The following is an 18,194-nucleotide window of genomic DNA, read 5'->3' as shown; positions in this document are numbered from 1 at the left end:
TCAGTGAGGCCGGAAGCATGTGGTCCCCGAGGGCGCGTCACTTCCGGCGGACCCGCCCCCGGCCGGCGCCGGAAAGACGCCGCCCTTTGGCTTTACGTTTCCCTACAGGTTGGTTGACTGTGGTTGGGTTTTACGAGTTTGTGGGTCACCTCGTAATCGCTGTGTAGGAAGTCGAGGAGTCAAGGATGGAAAGTAGTTCAGGTTATGCCGTCTCGTTTTGCCGCTGAGGAGTAAAGAAAGATGGGAGGACTGGCAGGAGATGGCCTAGCAGAAGTGGGTTTTGAAAAAGCGGGATTCAACAAACCGAGTGAAACTGGCTTCGTGAGGGGGTTTTGAGACATTCCGAACAGAGCAGTGGAACACCGCCGTAGGGATGGATCATGGATACAAATCTGAAAGACATCTGGGGGCTCATTGGGGTCAGGCCGGTGTGTGTGGTAAAAATGCCTCGTTTGCTCTCTCAGTTGACCATTCATTTGAAATATTGCCACCCCAGCAATCCCAGCTGTTAGACTCAGATGGCCAGGTGCCCTTATCATGAGGCCCCCCTCTTTCACTTCCAGTTTTCCCCTCTTTTTGAAGCTAACGCCAGCTACTCCTTGAGGCCAACCTGGCAAAAGGTGATCAAGTCCCAATTTCAACCAACCCGGTGTGGTAGTCCCAGCCTGTATGTAGTAGGATCAGTGTTCCAGACATCTGGGGCTGGGAATATGGCCTAGTGGCAAAAGTGCTTGCCTCATATACATGAAACCCTGGGTTCGATTCCCCAGCACCACATATATAGAAAACGGCCAGAAGTGGCGCTGTGGCTCAAGTGGCAGAGTGTTAAGTCCTGAGCAAAAACAAGCCAGGGACAGTGCTCAGGCCCTGAGTCCAAGGCCCAGGACTGGCAAATAAATAAATAAAATCACATCTGGGCCAAAAGCTGAAGCAAATATGAGTATAAATAAATAAATAAACAAACAAACAAACATCTGGGCCAAAAGCTGAAGCAAATATGAGTGCCTGGGCCTGGCTTAAGTGCCTGCCTAGCAAGCCTGATGATCTGAGTTCAAACTTAGGTACTGCCCAAAACAAAGTTACACGTTGTGGCTAAAGTTAACATTTTAAAGGAAACCCCTACTCCTCAGCATTCCATTATTCCTTCCCAATACCATAACTGACTAGTGAGAAAAATGGCACACTGTGATAGCCACCTAGTTCCCCAACATCGTGCTTGTACATAATTTGCTGCTGCTTTTTTTTTTTTTAATCTGGTACCAGGGCTTAAACAAGGTCTCTTGCTTGGATTCTCTCCCCACCCCCATCCCCACCCCCACCATCCCCTTTCGATTGACATTCTACTACTTGAGCCACTCCTCCAGCCCAGCATTTTGCTAGTTCATTGGAGATAGAGTCTCCAAACTTCAAACTGAATCCTCCATGCCTCAGCCTCTTGCAACTGAACATGTGAAAATGTAAATTAGAGTGCCAAATCAGATTGTTGCCTTCCTGCTTTAAACTCTTCCATTGTTTCTTATTGTTCTTGGCATGATCTTCAAATTCTCTAACTTGGTATTAAGTCCCTGCCTACTTTATTAGTCTCATCTGCACAATCTCCTCTTTTTGAGTTGTAAGAATAAAGACCTTCCTTTGATTCTTACCAACTGAACTTTGCTATCCTTGGGCCTTTACGTGTGCTACGCTCTTTGTATGAGACCCCTTTTCTTTTAATTGACTTTCTATCTTTCAAGGCTACTATTATTTTATTCTCATGAAAACTCTCAAAGTTCCTCCTTCTTATAGTTGACCAAGCTCCTGTTGTACACTTACGGCAGTTTATTCTTCCTGATAGCTCTTTTCAAATTTGTAATTGCATAATGAATTGTGGAGTAAGTTATTTATTGTATCTTAATTGCCTGGCACAAAGTCATTGCTCATTGCCATAGTGTAGTTTTAGCTGAGGAAGAATACTCTGTGAGTTTGCTTAAAGCAAACTAGAAAGTATCCCTTTTTCTTTCAAAAGAAAGATTAAAGTCAGTGCCATAAAACATTGGCTTTTAAGCATGATGAATGTCACAAATATCCTAGAACAATTTTAAGATGGAAACAGTACTACAGATCTTGAAAACAGCTTTGTAAAAGTAATGTGGGAATGTTTTTTCATGTCATAATGATCTCATTCAGCTGGTTTCAGGTTCTAAGCACCAATCCAGCAACATTTCAACTTTAGTGTGAAGTTTTTAATCTTTTCCTAGGTGCCTCTGTGCTTGAACACCACATATGCCACTAGAGGGCGCATTCAACCAAAAACTGTCCCTGAATTTTAGACTGTGAGAACACCTCAATTCCTTTTAGTGGAGGTACACCAAATAAAGCTGGGCAGTGAGTAAGTAGGTCATAGGATGAATCCATTGGGATTCAGGAGAAAGATTACTATTACTACTAACAATAGCTAATATTTACTTTTTGTGGGTCCCTGATGCTATACTTAACTTTTTCTTTTCTTTTTTTTTTTTTTTTTTTGCCCTTCGTAGGGCTTGAACTCAGGGCCTGAGTGCTGCCCCTGAGCTTTTTTGCTCAAGGCTATCACTCTACCACTTTGAGCCACAGCTCCACTTCCATGTTTAACTTTTGTTCCCTGATTAATTCACCCAGTATCTGGTGAGGTAGATACTATTATGCTCTCAATTTTATAATGAAGAAACAAACTCAGGGAGCTAAGGTTCATGCAACTAGTCAGAAACAGAGCCATCATTCCAAAGATCATATTTTATAAAACTTTGAAATGCTGCAGAGGATTGTTTGTCCACTTGAACTCACTTTCAGATATACTTTGATAACCTATCCTTACCAGTGGAAGAGTTGCATATACCTTTATAGTTCAAAAGATTGTATTTTTATTCATTTTTCCTTCTATATCTTGAAATACTATAAATGTGTTCTTTCTGTAACAAAATATAAATGAGGCAAATGTTAAATGATCTCATTCAAAATATATAAAGCATACTATGTATACCACAAAGGATAAAAAGCAGTTGAAGTAATTATAAAATATATGTTCATGTAAATAGTACCCAGTTTAGAAAAACTCGCCATTGGCAGATATTTTTAATTATGTTACGATAGGCTTTTGCAGGAGTAATGCATGATTATGTTTCAAACAAATAAACAAAATTTTTGGATGCTGTTAACTTTCTACAAATCATCTCTGGTTGTAATGACAGCAGAAGTGCTACACAAAGTGTTTAGAAAGAAACTGCCTTCAGATTCAGAAAAGTAAATAAAAGTATCCAGTTGTGGAGGGAAGTCAGAATTTGTAGAAGCAAGTAATATGCAACTAAGTGTCCTCTCCTAAGCTTGTCTGAGTGTTGGGCCGGACAGTAAACCACCTAAGAGGATAAATAGCTGAAACTGGAATTAAAAGTACTACCCCCTCACCACTCCCCCAATCTTTCCATTCAGGAAAATGAGAATCTAGCAGCCATATTTGGAGAGAAGGATATATTGAGGAAAGAGATCCAAAGATAAATCCTGTACTTCTGTGTATGAATGCTACTCAGGCCTCAGGCTGGGCCACAGAACACATGCACAGGAACAATTTAGAGGCTTAAGGAAATGAACTCAGACTGGAATAAAAAAAATTAAGACCAAAGCCTTTATGTAGCACAAGGCTAAGCAAGTGAATTGCCTGCATTTATTTTTTCTTGAAGAATAAATCAGAATTCAGCATATATACAAAATAGTACCCAATGTCCCAATACAGCACCCAATACAATGTCCAGGATAAACACCCAGCTGCTTTGATGTGCAAAGAAAATATAAAGCGGTCTCAAAAAATTAGTAACAGATGATAGTGCTAAGACGACTCAGAGAGGTAATTACCTGACAAAGACTTCAAAGAATCTATTTTGTAACACTAGCTACTCAGGAGGCTGAGATCTGAGAATTGTAAAAAAAAAAAAAAAAAAAAAAAAATAGCCTGGGAAGGAAAGGAAAGTCCTCCAGACTCTTATTTCCAATTAACTGGCAAAAAGTTAGAAGTGGAGGTGTGGCTCAGGTAGTACTGTGCCAGCCTTCTGTGAAAAAGCTCAGGGACAGGACCCAAGCTAAGGTCAAGCCCTAGTACACCAGCGCGCGCACACACACACAATTAAGACACTGCTCAAGGAAGGAATGAGTAATGCAAATAAGTTCGTCTACAAAAATGCTTAAAATGGAGGAAAAATGAGTTTTAATATAAGAATGAGCTCTAGAACTAAAATATGATACTTGAAAAAAGGGAATTTATTGTATGTGCTTAACAAAATGGAAAAAAGGATCAGTGAACATGAAGAAAGTTTGAGAAGAGTATGAAGAACTGAAAAAAAATATATACTGAAAAGGCTGAAGTTTGAAGGTGGTGCCAGAGGCCTAGCAAAGCTGCAATAATAGGAGTCTCAAGAGAGGAGGAGAGAATATGGAGCAGAACATGTATTAACCAGTCCGCTTTTGATGCACATTTGGATTGCTAGCAATTATTTACAAATTAGCAGTGACAAATTTACTTATGTCATTTTGCCTATGTATGAATGTATTTATAATATATAAATTCCCAGAAGAGTTGCTGAATCTAAAGGTATGTTCAGAAGGGGTGATGTTGTTCAAAATGAAATGTACTCTCTGTCCAACCAAATAGCCGATTAGAGACGGAAGCCAACCAGAGCTGCATGGGAGTTTGAGACGCCTTTTTAGACAGGAGGTCATAAGTGCCACTGACAGCACTGTTCTGACAACAGATGCTTCTCAACTTAGGATTTCTGCCCACTGTATCAGAGGAGGTCATGTTATTCAGTCTCAGGAGGATACTGAGTACCGCGTGAATGATCACGAAGATACAACGGTTCTAAAGGAAATTTCAGAGAACAAGACTGTCTCCCCTTGCAAATGTGGCTAGGATGACGAAAAAATACCATACCTCAAATAGAAAAGATTGCAAAAGATGCCAAAGAATGTGTTCAAGAATGTGTAAGCAAATTCATCAGTTTTCTAACATCGGAAGACAGTGAAAGAGCCCATCCAGAGAAGCAGAAGACCATCAGCGGGCTCACGCCTTTGCCATATCCACTTTAGTCTTTGATAGTTACGTGGAGGCTGAAATTGTGGCTCCAGAAGTTCAGGGAAGATGGACTTGGTGAGGAGCTCACAGAGGAGGCATTTACTAACTAGTTACCAGCTGGCTTAATACCTGCAGATAGTGAGCAGCAGAATGTCATGGTTTATACAACATCCTATCGACAGATCTCATGAGTTCAACAAATTCACTTTTCCTGATCTGAAGACATGGTAGAGTGGTACATAATGGAGCGAGGGTACAGTTCCAGAACAGAGACAGTAGGGGGCCATGACTGTGAAAAGATGTCTCTGTGCATTAAGTAGCTGTAAGGTAGCTTTCTGATGTTTGACTAATTGAGGTATTAATTCTGACTTGTGAATCTTTTTGATGAATAATTTTAAAGGAAAATTCAGATTTTAAAGGTATTGAAATGTTCTCATTTTGTATGGGAGTTGGTTGATTTGTATGGTGCCCGTATGCATTGTATATTGCAATGTATGCTTTGTATATTGCAATTTATTATTGTCAGATTTTTAGAGAGTTTGTGTTTATAGTGAGCCATGTTGTTTATGTAATTCAAGGAAGCAGCTGGGTTAATTCATGATGTCTGCTCTTTTAATAAAACTAGAAAGTTAGGGCTAAAAAAAAAAAGAGTGTACTCTACCTGACTTATGTTACTGTAACCCCTCTGTACATCTCCTTTATAATAACAATAAAAATTTTTGAAGGTATGTTCTTGTATGTGTGTATGTGTGTGCACATTCATGCGCCAATCCTGGGGCTTAAACTCAGAGCTTGGGCACTGTCCCTGAGCTTGCTTTGCTCAAGGCTAGTGCTAACTCCACACTTGAGCCATGGTACCACTTTTGACTTTTTCTGAATAGTTCGTTGGAGGTAAGAGTCTCACAGCCTTTCCTGCTCAGGTTAGCTTTGAACTGCAAAATCCTCAGGTCTCAGCTAGGATTACAGACATGAGCTACCAGTGCCCGCAGTGTGTTCATTGTTAAGCTGGACTTGGCAGTGTGACTATAGTTGGAGCATTCAGCATGTGGAGGCAGGAGGATCATGAATTTGAAGCCAGCCTGTGCTACCTAGGAAGTTTGTGTTCATCATGGGCTGCACAACTAGAAAACTAGGGACTGGGATCTACCTCTGATACAGCACTTGCCTAGCATGTACAAGTTCCTGGGTATGATCCTAGCACCCTCTGCCCCAATACCAGTGTTTGAAGTTTCAATTCATTTATTATGAGGGAAGTTGAGTATCTTTTTAAGGTTCAGTAATTCATATCTTTATAAACTAACTTTATATCATTTCCTTATTATTGTTTGCAGAACTTAGTTTTGTCTTGCTGATTCTAGGATCACTGTGTATATGTTTTTTCCCCCTTCAGTTCAACATGTCAGTATCTTGTGACTGTAACTCCTTGCATCATTCTCTCCCAGTCCCACCCATCTTCTTATTACCTGATTCCATTTTCACATAGATACCTTGACTGTTTCCCCCCACTGTTTATCTCTCTTTCATCTGTCCTCAACACTTGTTCCTTCTTCCCAGTATTCATTTTGTTGTATTGTAGGTCAGTTGTTGCATTCAGGCTGAAGGATTCAAAGGGAAACACTTGTTAACACTGATTTAGTAGTACTTGGAATTCTGTTCTTCTAGATTTCCTGCGAGTTTTTATTTTTCATTCCTGAAATGGCTGATCTATATATTATGTTTAATAGTTACCCTCAGTGTAATGGAGTGTAGACTAGAGTGTGCTTAGGCTATGGGGAACTGGATCTGATACTACTGGAATTTTAAATCCTGTTCCTGCCTACTTCCTCTCTGAGTGACAGGTCCTTAGGTGCAGTATTTGGAGGAGTACCCAAGGCATAACCTGGGTGGGCTGTCCTTCTAGCCAAGTCTTACACTCACTTCAGTGTGCATTTCCAAGGCAGGTAATTATGAGTAAGTTGGAATGGACAGCTGTGGATCTAGAAATGAAGGCAGGAACAAGATTTTGTCAAGTTGAAGTATTTGGATTTTGCCACTTAAAGTTGACATAGTGAGTTATGAATTGTCTTTTAGATCTTACAGTGGGGCCCCTAAAACAGACTTAGAGACTGTTATATATGGGAAAGAGTATCTAATTGTCTACCTGACTGAATCATATGGCCCTTATCTTCATTTGCAGTGGTAGGTTTCTCAGTAGCAAAAAGTTACAGACATTACTGTTTGATATCAGAAGTAAAAGAAAATGGTATCTGAAGCATCTTAGCAGGAGAAACCCATTAGTGGAAGTTGTTTGAGGTTGCTAAGCAGTAAGGAAGGGAAATAATACAAACTTGTGTTCTCCCCTGAAAAGATTAGAATCTTTTTTTTTGTACTCTGCTTACATATGATAAAGAATAAGACTGGGACCCTAACCACCAAACTGATGAAGCTTTCTAACTCTCATTTCACCTCTTCTGGCGCATCTCTTAAATTCAAGTTTCTAATCATGTGTTTTAAAAAGTTGGGTTGTCTGGGCTGGGAATATGGCCTAGTGGCAAGAGTGCTTGCCTCATATTCATGAAGCCCTGGGTTCGATTCCCCAGCACCACATATATGGAAAAATGGCCAGAAGTGGCCCTGTGGCAAAAGTGGCAGAGTGCTAGCCTTGAGCAAAAAGAAGCCAGGGAGAGTGCTCAGGCCCTGAGTCCAAGGCCCAGAACTGGCAAAAAAAAAAAAAAAAGTTGGGTTGTCAAGTGGTTCAAATGAGTACTTACACCTAAACTACAAGCAAGTGGAAAGATTTGCCAGCTTTCTTGTATTCTTTGAAATGTGTACTCCCTTCTTCCCATGTCGGAGGAAATGATACACAGGTCATTGCATGACCATTCCCAGGGAACAGTGGGAGGTCCTGCAGTTATAACTGGAATTCTATAAAATAGACGAGGTGAAGGAAAAGGCCCTTTTGAGAACTACACTTTCCAATACATGTTAGGTACTAAATATCTAGAAAGCAAGGTCCTTGCCTTCAAGCAGCTAACAGCTGGTGAGGGTAGACATGCAGGCGTACCAACCACTAGTAAGGTAATGAGTGATACATAATAACTAAGGAAGAATAAGCAGTAGTGGTATGGAAACCACACAGATATTCATTCTCCTTGGGAGATCGTGGAGCAAAAACTTCACAGAACAGTGTGTTGTGGACAAATGGAGGAACGGATTAGGTAATGATGATGAAGAGTTAGGAAACCATCCTCCCAACAAGCGGTTGTGCTTTGTAAAAGAGTCTGACACACACTCATCACCCTTCCCTCCATGGTACACACAGAGTGAAGTGTTTACACCAGTACTTCCATAAATGATCAGAGTGGACAGAAAGTGGCCAAAATATTTAGTACTGATTCACTAACTACAATAAGAAATAACCTACCTATAAATCTGTGTGTAAAAATAATAATCTGTGGCTTAGGATGAAATAGGTGAAGAGGACATATAGTAGGGGGAAAGTAGCCACAACACCCCCCAAAAAACTGTGGCATAGCTGGATACCAGTTGCTCATGTTTGTAATTCTAGCTACTCAGGTGGCTGAGATCTGAGGATCGTGGTTCAAAGCCAGCCCAGGCAGAAAGGTCTGTGAGACTCTCATCTCCAATGATTCAAGTGGTATAGCACTAGCCTTGAGCTGAGGAGCTCAGTGCCCAGGCCTAGAGTTCAAGCCCCATGACTGAATACACACACACACACACACACACACACACACACACACACACACACTGTATCATAAGAAACAGTCATGGGAAAAGAAGTCCCCACAAGTATCTTTAAAAAATATTTGTGGACCAGGACAATGTACAAAGTCACATGTGTATTTATTCTTCATGATGGGAGAGCATGATGTTAGCTATGTGAAGAACTGAAGGCAATTCATGTCCCAGAGGAATGTGTCATCTAGTGGTGAAGATGGATGGATATGCTATTCATTCTTCTGCAGAATCAAAGAGGGAACAGATATGAAATTGTGCCTGAGTATGCTCAGGGAAGCTCAGTGTGGAGGTGACCAGAAATATTTCAAATAGGAATATTAATAGCTATATTGGGCACATGTTGCTTCACATCTTGAAGCAGTGCATCTTAAAGAAGGAGAGCAGACCAGAGACCTGGTCCAAAGGCATGCTATTTACCCTTATGTATGTTGCTACTTTTTTGTTGAAGTTTTTTTTTATTAGCACAGTTAGTGACATTTCCACATGACAATGTATTTCCCTCTATTACTCCCCTTTCTCTGCCTTCCTCACAGTTCAACAGATTTCACTGTCCTATTTTCATGAAACTTACTCCAATCACATTAATCCTCTTTCACATTCCTTGTTAGCCCAGCCCTGGCTCCAATATCCCCCGCCAAAGAGTCTGTTTCCTTTTCCCCACTCCCCAGCCCCCTACTACAGCTCTCACAGATTCCTCTTTCTGTCTCTATAATATAGTTGTGATGCATTTCAAAATTATCCACTCCCATCTTTGTTTAGGATGGTGGTGATGATTATGAATGTAGATGTGTTTAGGGCTACTGAATTGTACATGCCAAATGATTAAAGTGATAGCTTTTTTTGCCAGTCCTGGGGCTTGAACTCAGGGCCTGAGCAATGTCCCTGGCTTCTTTTGGCTCAAGGCTAGCACTCTACCACTTGAGCCATAGCACCACTTCTGGTTTTTTCCTATATATATGGTGCTGGAGAATCAAACTCAGGGCTTCATGTATACAAGGCAAGCACTCTACCACTAGGCCATAGTCCCAGCCCTAAAGTGATCATTTTTATGTTATGTATATTTTACCATTTTAAAGTTAAAAACCTAATAGCTAAACTTTTTCAAGTAGTTTCTCATCTTGATTCTTATTAATCTCATTTTAACATTTTCATTTGCTATTTAAGAAGCTGTGATTGAGTTTATGAATTCTGTTTTAATCCATGTATAGTTTCTGTTTGCTATCACAAAAACCCACTAGCAATATAAATTTACTAGTGTGAAACAATTTGATACTAACTATAGCTACTGTTTATTAAGTTATTGTAATCATGAACTTCATAGGTTGGTTATAAATAAACCTTTGAACAGTAATACTTATTGTACTTGATAAAAACCATACTTGTAAAACTGAATCTAGAGTTGAAATAGTCTTGTCCCTTTCTTGGGTTCAGCAGTTTGGCTGTGGCTGTTCCCTCTAGCCATTGTCTACTACCTCATTTCATTATATGCCAGGCATCTGATAAATGACAAGTCTATGTATTGTGGGGCCTCTGGGAGGTGGTTGGACACTTAACCCTCAGTTGTGCTCAGTGTATTCCTCCAAAAGATGAAAAAAGAAGGTTCTTGTTGACTTAGCAAAGTTCTGGCAGCTTAGAGAGAGAGAGAGAGAAAATAAAACCAGCATTTCAGCAGTATAATGAGAAAATTGAATTGGAGAGAGAATGATTGTTTAGTTTCTTGGTTGTTGTTTTTTTAACGTATTGGCAAAAGACAAACAAATTGATCTCTGCTTTAATTAAACTAACCCAATAGGCTTCTAATGTGAACATTGAAAACATGTACCCGAGAATGTGTTGAATGTAATGTGTTGCTTAAATAAACTTGAATAACTCAAACTTCTTACCTGACTACCAAAGAGTGATATGATTGCATTGCTAACCAAATTGGTGCCAAATGAATAAAATGTAGAAAAGGCTTTAATATCAACCCTCTTTTATTCATTAAAGCCTTCTTGTGCCTCATTAATTTTAATGGTATAATCTAGCTCTGATTGAAGTGCACCTGAATGCAGTTAGTGCCTCATCAGTACTGATGAGTTCCAAGTAATTCAGGCCATCTTTGCAGAGTGCTCACAAATTACAAATTACGTGTCACCATTTATGTCTGCTCAGTGCATGTCTGTCCATGTCTGCAGTAAGCCAGCTTTTACATCCCAGCAACCCAGGGTGTTCTTTTTGGCCTCACGTAGATTACCTGCTATTTCACAACTGCTTTTATGGTAACAACTGAGTATTGTACAAAGATTTTCTGGCTATGTCAAGATTTAATATGTCATACCCAAATTATCAGAGATAGCCTATATGATTACAGCCTAATAAATATAGATATAGCTTGTATGAATCAAATATATTTTTGAAAACAAAAGTCTGATGCATCTATTACAAGTAAATGATAATATTAGTTCACTGCATTTCCACTGCAATTGTTTTCATGAATTAAATTTAGAGACGTCTTTTCTTCCGTCTTTTACAGTTCCATAATTCTATCTCTCAATGTATATCAAGTCATTGTCACATATAAGTTATGTTTCCAAAATTGATATATGGGTAATTGTGGTGCATTTTTTTCATGCTTGACCTTCAGTATATTTCCACAACATTCAGCTGGATGACTCATAGAACATCTGGGCCTAATTACTGCCAGTCACAGTCTAATCCCAGCATCATAGATGGGATTTTGGAATGGATCTGATGGCATATTTCATAGGTTTTATCCCTTCCATACATTTTTCCTAATTCTCCTCTAACCATTTGACTTTTATTTACATCACTTTTTGTCAGATCTCAGCCTCCTGAGACTCCCCAGAAGCATGAGCCATTGACACTCAACTGCCATTCTTATTTATCTTTTCATTCTAGGGTTTTGAAGTTGCCACTGAAAACCCTTGGGTAGTTCTCTGCATCTATAGGAACTGGAATCAATATTTCTAATGCTGAGACATGGTGATTATTTTGTTTCTCTCCTGTCTATCAGATTAATTTTTGTAGAGATTCTGTAATTTATACCAGTCTTTTCCATAGAAACCAAATAATAGCTATGTAGCCTTAACTACATTAAAATGATGAATTCAATTGTGAATTTAAATTAAAATAAAGTTCTCATGAAATATTTTTTTCATTTACAAAGGCTTCTTTGTCTTGGGTGCCACAGCTAAGAAGAGACTTCATAGCTGTAGGAAAAAGACACAATGGATCCTGAGTAGAATAAGTGGAACTGCAGAAGGGACTGAGATGCTTACTTGCTTCCTGTACATATTCCCTTCTCTTGCTAAAACTACACATCCCTGTAATTGCTATCACACCACAGAGCAAGGAAAGCCACTAAGCCCAACCTCGGTGACAAATGATGGCAAGGAGAATTGAGAATGGATAATGGAAGTCAAGATTGGGTTTCTGTTGCAGCAATAAAGGCTTAGTTCATTCCATGAAACCTCCTTCTCAGATTTTCCTTAGGGGAATGAGGAGTCATGAAAGTGCTTCTCTCTGAAGTCCAGCTGTATGATACACAGTGGATTGCAGTGCTCACAAAAAAGAAATAGCACTGAAATCTCCTGTTGCAGAGAGCATGATGGATGGACCGTCCAAGTTACTACTCCTCTGATGAGTCATCTTGCTTATGTAGGCCAGGTTCCTGTACTCAGCTTTCCCTAAGAGATGCCAGGCTCTTCCAGAAGGCATGAAAACTCCCCATTTGTCTAACTGCTCTGTGTTACTGTATCCATTCTTGGCTTTTATCTCTCAGTCTGTTATGGTGGTTTGAAAGCATCTACTGTCTTTTCCTCCCTTCACACAAAATCATTTTCATGTTGAATCCTGTTTTTGTATCTCCTTTTTTGACAGTCCAACTATAGTTAATATTTCTGATTAATTCTTCAGATTCTTCCTGATGAATTTGTCTTTTTGTTCAGTCAGATAGTAAAAGAGGACTGTCATCTATTTGTCAGTTAGGCTTCATGTATTTTAGTTATTATTAGATATATTTAGACCTTGCAAGTCTTCTCAACCAATTGACAATCCCCTTTATCCCTTTTCCCTGAAATCTATATTAGTTAGCATTTTCACAATACATCTGTTTCCATCGTTTTAAAGGAGACATCATCTAACCCTATTTGTGTCTTTATATTTCAAGTGGTTTGCCTATAAACAGGAAATTGTTCAACTTTTATAAACTCTTCTCCCCTGTCTGATTATCGCTGCCTTTTAAGTTGAGTGTTTAGAACAAAGTCCAACAGTATTTTTTTAACAGATAGCCACATTTAGTCAAATATGCTATTGCATATGTATTGCAAAAGACAATACATAAAGGAAGATGTGGTTGTGAGCCAATAAAACTCATTAAAAATTATAGTGAGTTCAATTTGACCTACAGCAGTAGTTTGTAAGCCATTTATATTTACTATATGGCTAGATTTCAGTCTTTCATTTTGTTATTTATGGTATGTATTTAGTTTTTTATATATTGTTTTCTTACCCACTTTTTGTACTATTTTAAATTGAGTACTTTATTATTTACTGTTGTTGTTGGCTTAGAACTCAGCAACACATATTCTTCCACTTGAGCTGTGCCTCAAACCTTTTTGTTTTACTTCTTTTCACAGGGTCTTATTCTTTTGCTAGGGCCAGCATTGGACCACAACTCTCCTACCTCTACTTTCCAAAAATACAGGTTTGTATCACACACCCTGTTTGTTGTTGTTGTTGTTGTTTTAAATACGTGTCTTGCTAGCTTCTTTTGCCTGGGCTGGCCTGAGACCACAGTCTTGCTACCTCTACCTTCAAGTAGCTAGGATTACTAAAACATGTCATGGTGCCCAACTCTGCTATCATTTCCGATTGCAGGCTTGCTGGTATCATTCTGTCAGGTCTTTTTGTCAGAAGAATTTATTACTTTGTTTTTATGTTTGAAGGCTATATTTTCTGAATATAAATTCGAGATTGACAAATGTTCGGTCTTTAAATGCCATTCCATTGTCTTTTGCTTTGCTGGGCTTTTAATAACAAATCTATGGTTAAAAAATTTTTTTTTGCAGTACTTGGGGCATTACTTGTTAGGTAGATGCTATTCCACTTGAGCCAGGCCTCTTGTCTTTTTGTTTTAGGCTATTCTTTAGACAAGATCTTGTTTTTCCATTGGCTGACCTTGGATCATAATCCTCCCACCTGTGCCTCTGGCATAGTTGAAAAAGCAACTGTATGCTACCCTGGCAGGCTTCTTGGTTGAGATGAGGTGGCATCTCACAACCTTTTTATCTGGACTGCATTTGAACTGTCATCCTCCTATCTTCCTCTCCTAAGTAGCTTGAATTTCAGGTATGAACCATCATGCCTGACTATAGAATTCCTATTTTTGTTTTTCTGTACATAATACCTCTTTTTAAGATATTTTCTTTCTCCTGTGTTCTCATCAATTTTATTATGATATGCTTTTTCTGGTTTGTCTTTTCTTTGTATTCTTTGAACTTCTTACATCTGTATCTTACAATTTTCATGAAATTTGATCATTTTCAGCCATTATTTCTTCACAATCAAGAAACGACTAAATGTAAATATTTTCTGTGTGCTTTTAATTATTAACATATCCCTTAATTGGTCACATTTGTGCTATTTTATATAGCTATTAACTTTTAATTTAATGCTAGACATTATAAATTATAAAAACCTCTAGACTAAATTACCTTTCTATACAAATGTTAATGTTTTGTGTGTGTGACAAAAATTGAAGATTTGCCTAGAGTTTGTTTGGCCTGGGCTATTTTAGTTTTGCCCTTGTTTTTAGGGATGGTTCTCACTCCTAGAGCATGGCTCTCCTGCAGAGTACCTGAATGCTCAGGGTATTCATCAAAACCTTTTCACTCTGAAAGTCTCTGAATTCTAATATGTTCCCTGTACTCAGTAGCCTTGGAAATATTCCTGTACTCTCCTGTCTTTCAGTCCTTGCTCTCTACTACGACTCTACCGTGCATATAAGTGACTGAAGAATGGACCCAGGTCCTGATCAGAATTGTCAAGTTAAGTTTACAGGCTTTCATGTTGGCTCTATCTTCCCTGATACTTAAACTGAGATCTATTTTCTTTACCCAGGGAGGCATACCATAAATACTTTGCTGAAAATTTGCATAAGAAAAATAACATACCATACATGGAAGAACAACTGTATATAATCATGAACTTTCATTTAAAAAAAAATGAACTCACAGGCAATGGACTAAGACACAAAAAGACTTGAACGGAGACAAAAAAAACAGAAGGAGGTAACTTAAGGTTTGTTAAACCAGGGAATTTATGGTTGTGTTTTCCAAACTGTAAACTTCATTCCATTAATCTGGTTAGTGGCTGAACCTGAATTTAATACAGGTCATTTGACCTTTGAGAAAGATTTCAACTGTCACACACACACACACACACACACACACACTGAAATCAAGTCACTAAATTTGTTAGCTGAGGAGACGACACTGTAGTCACTTCAGCCTTTCCAACCCAATGTGAGAGGTTTTGCATACTCTCCAACTCCATAAAGGTAACAAGTTATCTCAGTGGAAACCTTTCCTTTCTATTTCAGTTCTTCCATCCCACATTAAAAGGGACCCACCACTAATCAATATACCATTAACCAATACAACTGCTGTGCTGAAACCTCTTTCTTGGTTCATTTTTATCTGTAAAGACAGAAAACTCCTGGATTCCCCTTGAGCGAAGCACCCATTCTAGGAAGCTAGAATTTGCTTGCATCAGACATATTGACTCAGAGCCTCATATTGACTCAGATCACTTCTCTCCTTTCTCCTCATGTCTCCCTCTATCTCTTTGGCAGTTCTGTTCTTCTTGCTAGACTGGTGCTACACCTGTACACTGTGCCTCCAGGCTCCAAACTCTTCTCATAGTCAGTGTCCTTCAACATCCCTTATCCTTTGGCCTCTCAAAACAACTTCTTTTGGCTGCCTTCAAAACACATAGACATTTTATAATGTGTGGCCCGAAGGAAGAATATCCCATTTCCCATAAGCAGACCTACTATAAAAGCTCAGAAATCAAGAAAAGCCCTGTGGAGAAGAGAGTCACGATGATTTCCTAACCACAGAGCCTGCTCTACTGCTTTCTGCCCCAGATACAAGAAGTAAAGCAAAATTTAAAAGATCTGTGGCTTGGACCCCTGCCCTAGCCTGATAAATATTGATTGACCAAGATCTTAGTTAACAAGACCCATTTGCATGACATATATAATTATTCTGACTGGAAGATACAGCATTCAATTTGCATTTTAATTATTAATTAAAAGCCCCATTTTCTCTTCTAATTGATTCTTCCAGTGGTCTTTCATGTAAAAGACATTTTGTTAGCCTGGTAGAGTGACACATGTCTGTAATCCCACCGCTCAGGAGAGTCATAATTGGCGGTCAGTTGTGGCTTCATAGCATGACCCTGTCTCAAAAAAATTTTTTAAGTCTTTTATTGTCTTATTTCTTGTGGCAAAATTGTAATTTATCCCAACTTTTGCGCACCGGGTCCTATTGCTCAAATGCTTGGCAATGTTTGAAGGGAAAGGATATACTCACATCCAATATAAGTATGGGTACATAATTTAAAAATTGAAGGGGCTGGGGATATGGCCTAGTGGCAAGAGTGCCTGCCTCGTATACATGAGGCCCCGGGTTCGATTCCCCAGCACCACATATACAGAAAATGGCCAGAAGTGGCGCTGCGGCTCAAGTGGCAGAGTGCTAGCCTTGAGCAAAAAGAAGCCAGGGACAGTGCTCAGGCCCTGAGTCCAAGCCCCAGGACTGGCCAAAAAAAAAAAAAAAAAAAATTGAAGAGTCATCAGGAAAGGAATATGATTTATATGGGAGATTCCAAAGAAAAGTAAGATACCAGATCAAGTGTTTAGGATGCCACTGTAAACTTGATCTACAATGCACTGTCTTCAGTGATGAATGTTCTCCTCTTCTAGAGGAGAAGTTATGAACACATTCCTGGTAACACATTGTCCAACAGTCATATAATCAAAAGTCTCGAAGTATTAGTATTTTAATGACTAAGTACTAATGTCAATAAGCAAGTCAATTTTGGATGTAAATGTCAGCACAGTTATTGATGGCTAAAAGTGAATAATGAATTAGGTACAAATGCAGCAATGGAAAAGGAGAGCAATGTTATCTGGAATTCCTGGTATGTTAGTGTTTAATTAATATTTGCTAATGATGAATTTGTTTGAGATGTATAAATTACAAGGTTTGCTTTCTTCTTCAATACAGCCATATATTTCATGCTTCAGCTTGTCTTTTGAAAAAAGTGACATGCTAGTATATGTGCCTAATCTCTTTGGCTCATCTATGTTTATTGTTCTTTTGCTGAATGAATTTTCCCTCATTTACCACTTAGATCATAAGACATTTCACAAGTCATCAATCCTATTGACTGACTTAAAGGTGCTGTTAAGGGGCTATTCAGAGAGAGATTGATATACTAGTGTTTTCTTGAGTTTTATTATGTCAGCAAGTACATGTATTAAACTTGCTAAGTATTGAGCACTTATAAGTGAACTTTTCAAATACCAATTAGATTTATCTCTTGAACAAATGGTATAATTATCTCCATTATACGTAGAAGAGCTTTAGGATCCTAGAGGTTGAGTCCCTCGATGTCCTTTAGTGGGAGAATTGGGACTTGTCCTTCAGCAGCACTACAACTGTAAAGTTAATCTGCTTAAAAGGGTACCAGTCTTTCCTACCCTCTAACTCTCAATACCCAGAAAAGAGTCAGCCACTGAGGTTGTGACTCCTCTTTTGCCTTCAGACTTAAAAATAGCCCTCTTAAAAAATGATATATATTCCTCTACTGCCTCCCATTCACTGTACTTAGCATGGTGTCCTCAATTATGTCGGTTTGTTTTCTTCTGAATTTCTACCACTTATCAATTTGTCACTCCAAACTTACAATGGAGTCTATTAGGACCAGCACACTTGTATGATTTTGTCCTTCACTTGTCTCGAGGTAGCAGGAGGGCACTCAAATGCTTACATTACAGCCCTGGTTTATTTTAACTGTCGCTCCAACAGTGCTCACTGTATAATTCAGAACTTGATCTTACTTCTGAAGTTCAAGCTAATATTTGTCTTTTGTGTGCAGAGCAGTTTTAGAACTTGTCATGTGATTAGTCACTCCCACATGGTCTTTCACATCTCCTCAGATTACAGACATCACAGGGTGTATGGAAAAGAAACACAAGAGGGAAGAGAATGATCACAAGCTGAGGGAAGAATTTGCCTCTCAAATTATACTGAAAACAATTCAGTATCTTAAATATATGATTTTGAAGTGGTTTTGAGGGACTAATACACAA

At 38.9% G+C, this 18,194-nt stretch overlaps 1 pseudogene; it reads left to right on the top strand.

Moving 5' to 3' along the window:
- Positions 1–17: 17 nt before the first annotated feature.
- LOC125339933 lies at positions 18–5,448 on the top strand (annotated as a pseudogene).
- Positions 5,449–18,194: the final 12,746 nt, after the last annotated feature.

This window comes from Perognathus longimembris, chromosome 22 (assembly GCF_023159225.1).
Source record: "Perognathus longimembris pacificus isolate PPM17 chromosome 22, ASM2315922v1, whole genome shotgun sequence".
Lineage (NCBI taxonomy): Eukaryota > Metazoa > Chordata > Mammalia > Rodentia > Heteromyidae > Perognathus > Perognathus longimembris.
Note: the sequence above shows the minus strand (reverse complement) of the source record. Positions and strands in the feature narration are given on the sequence as shown.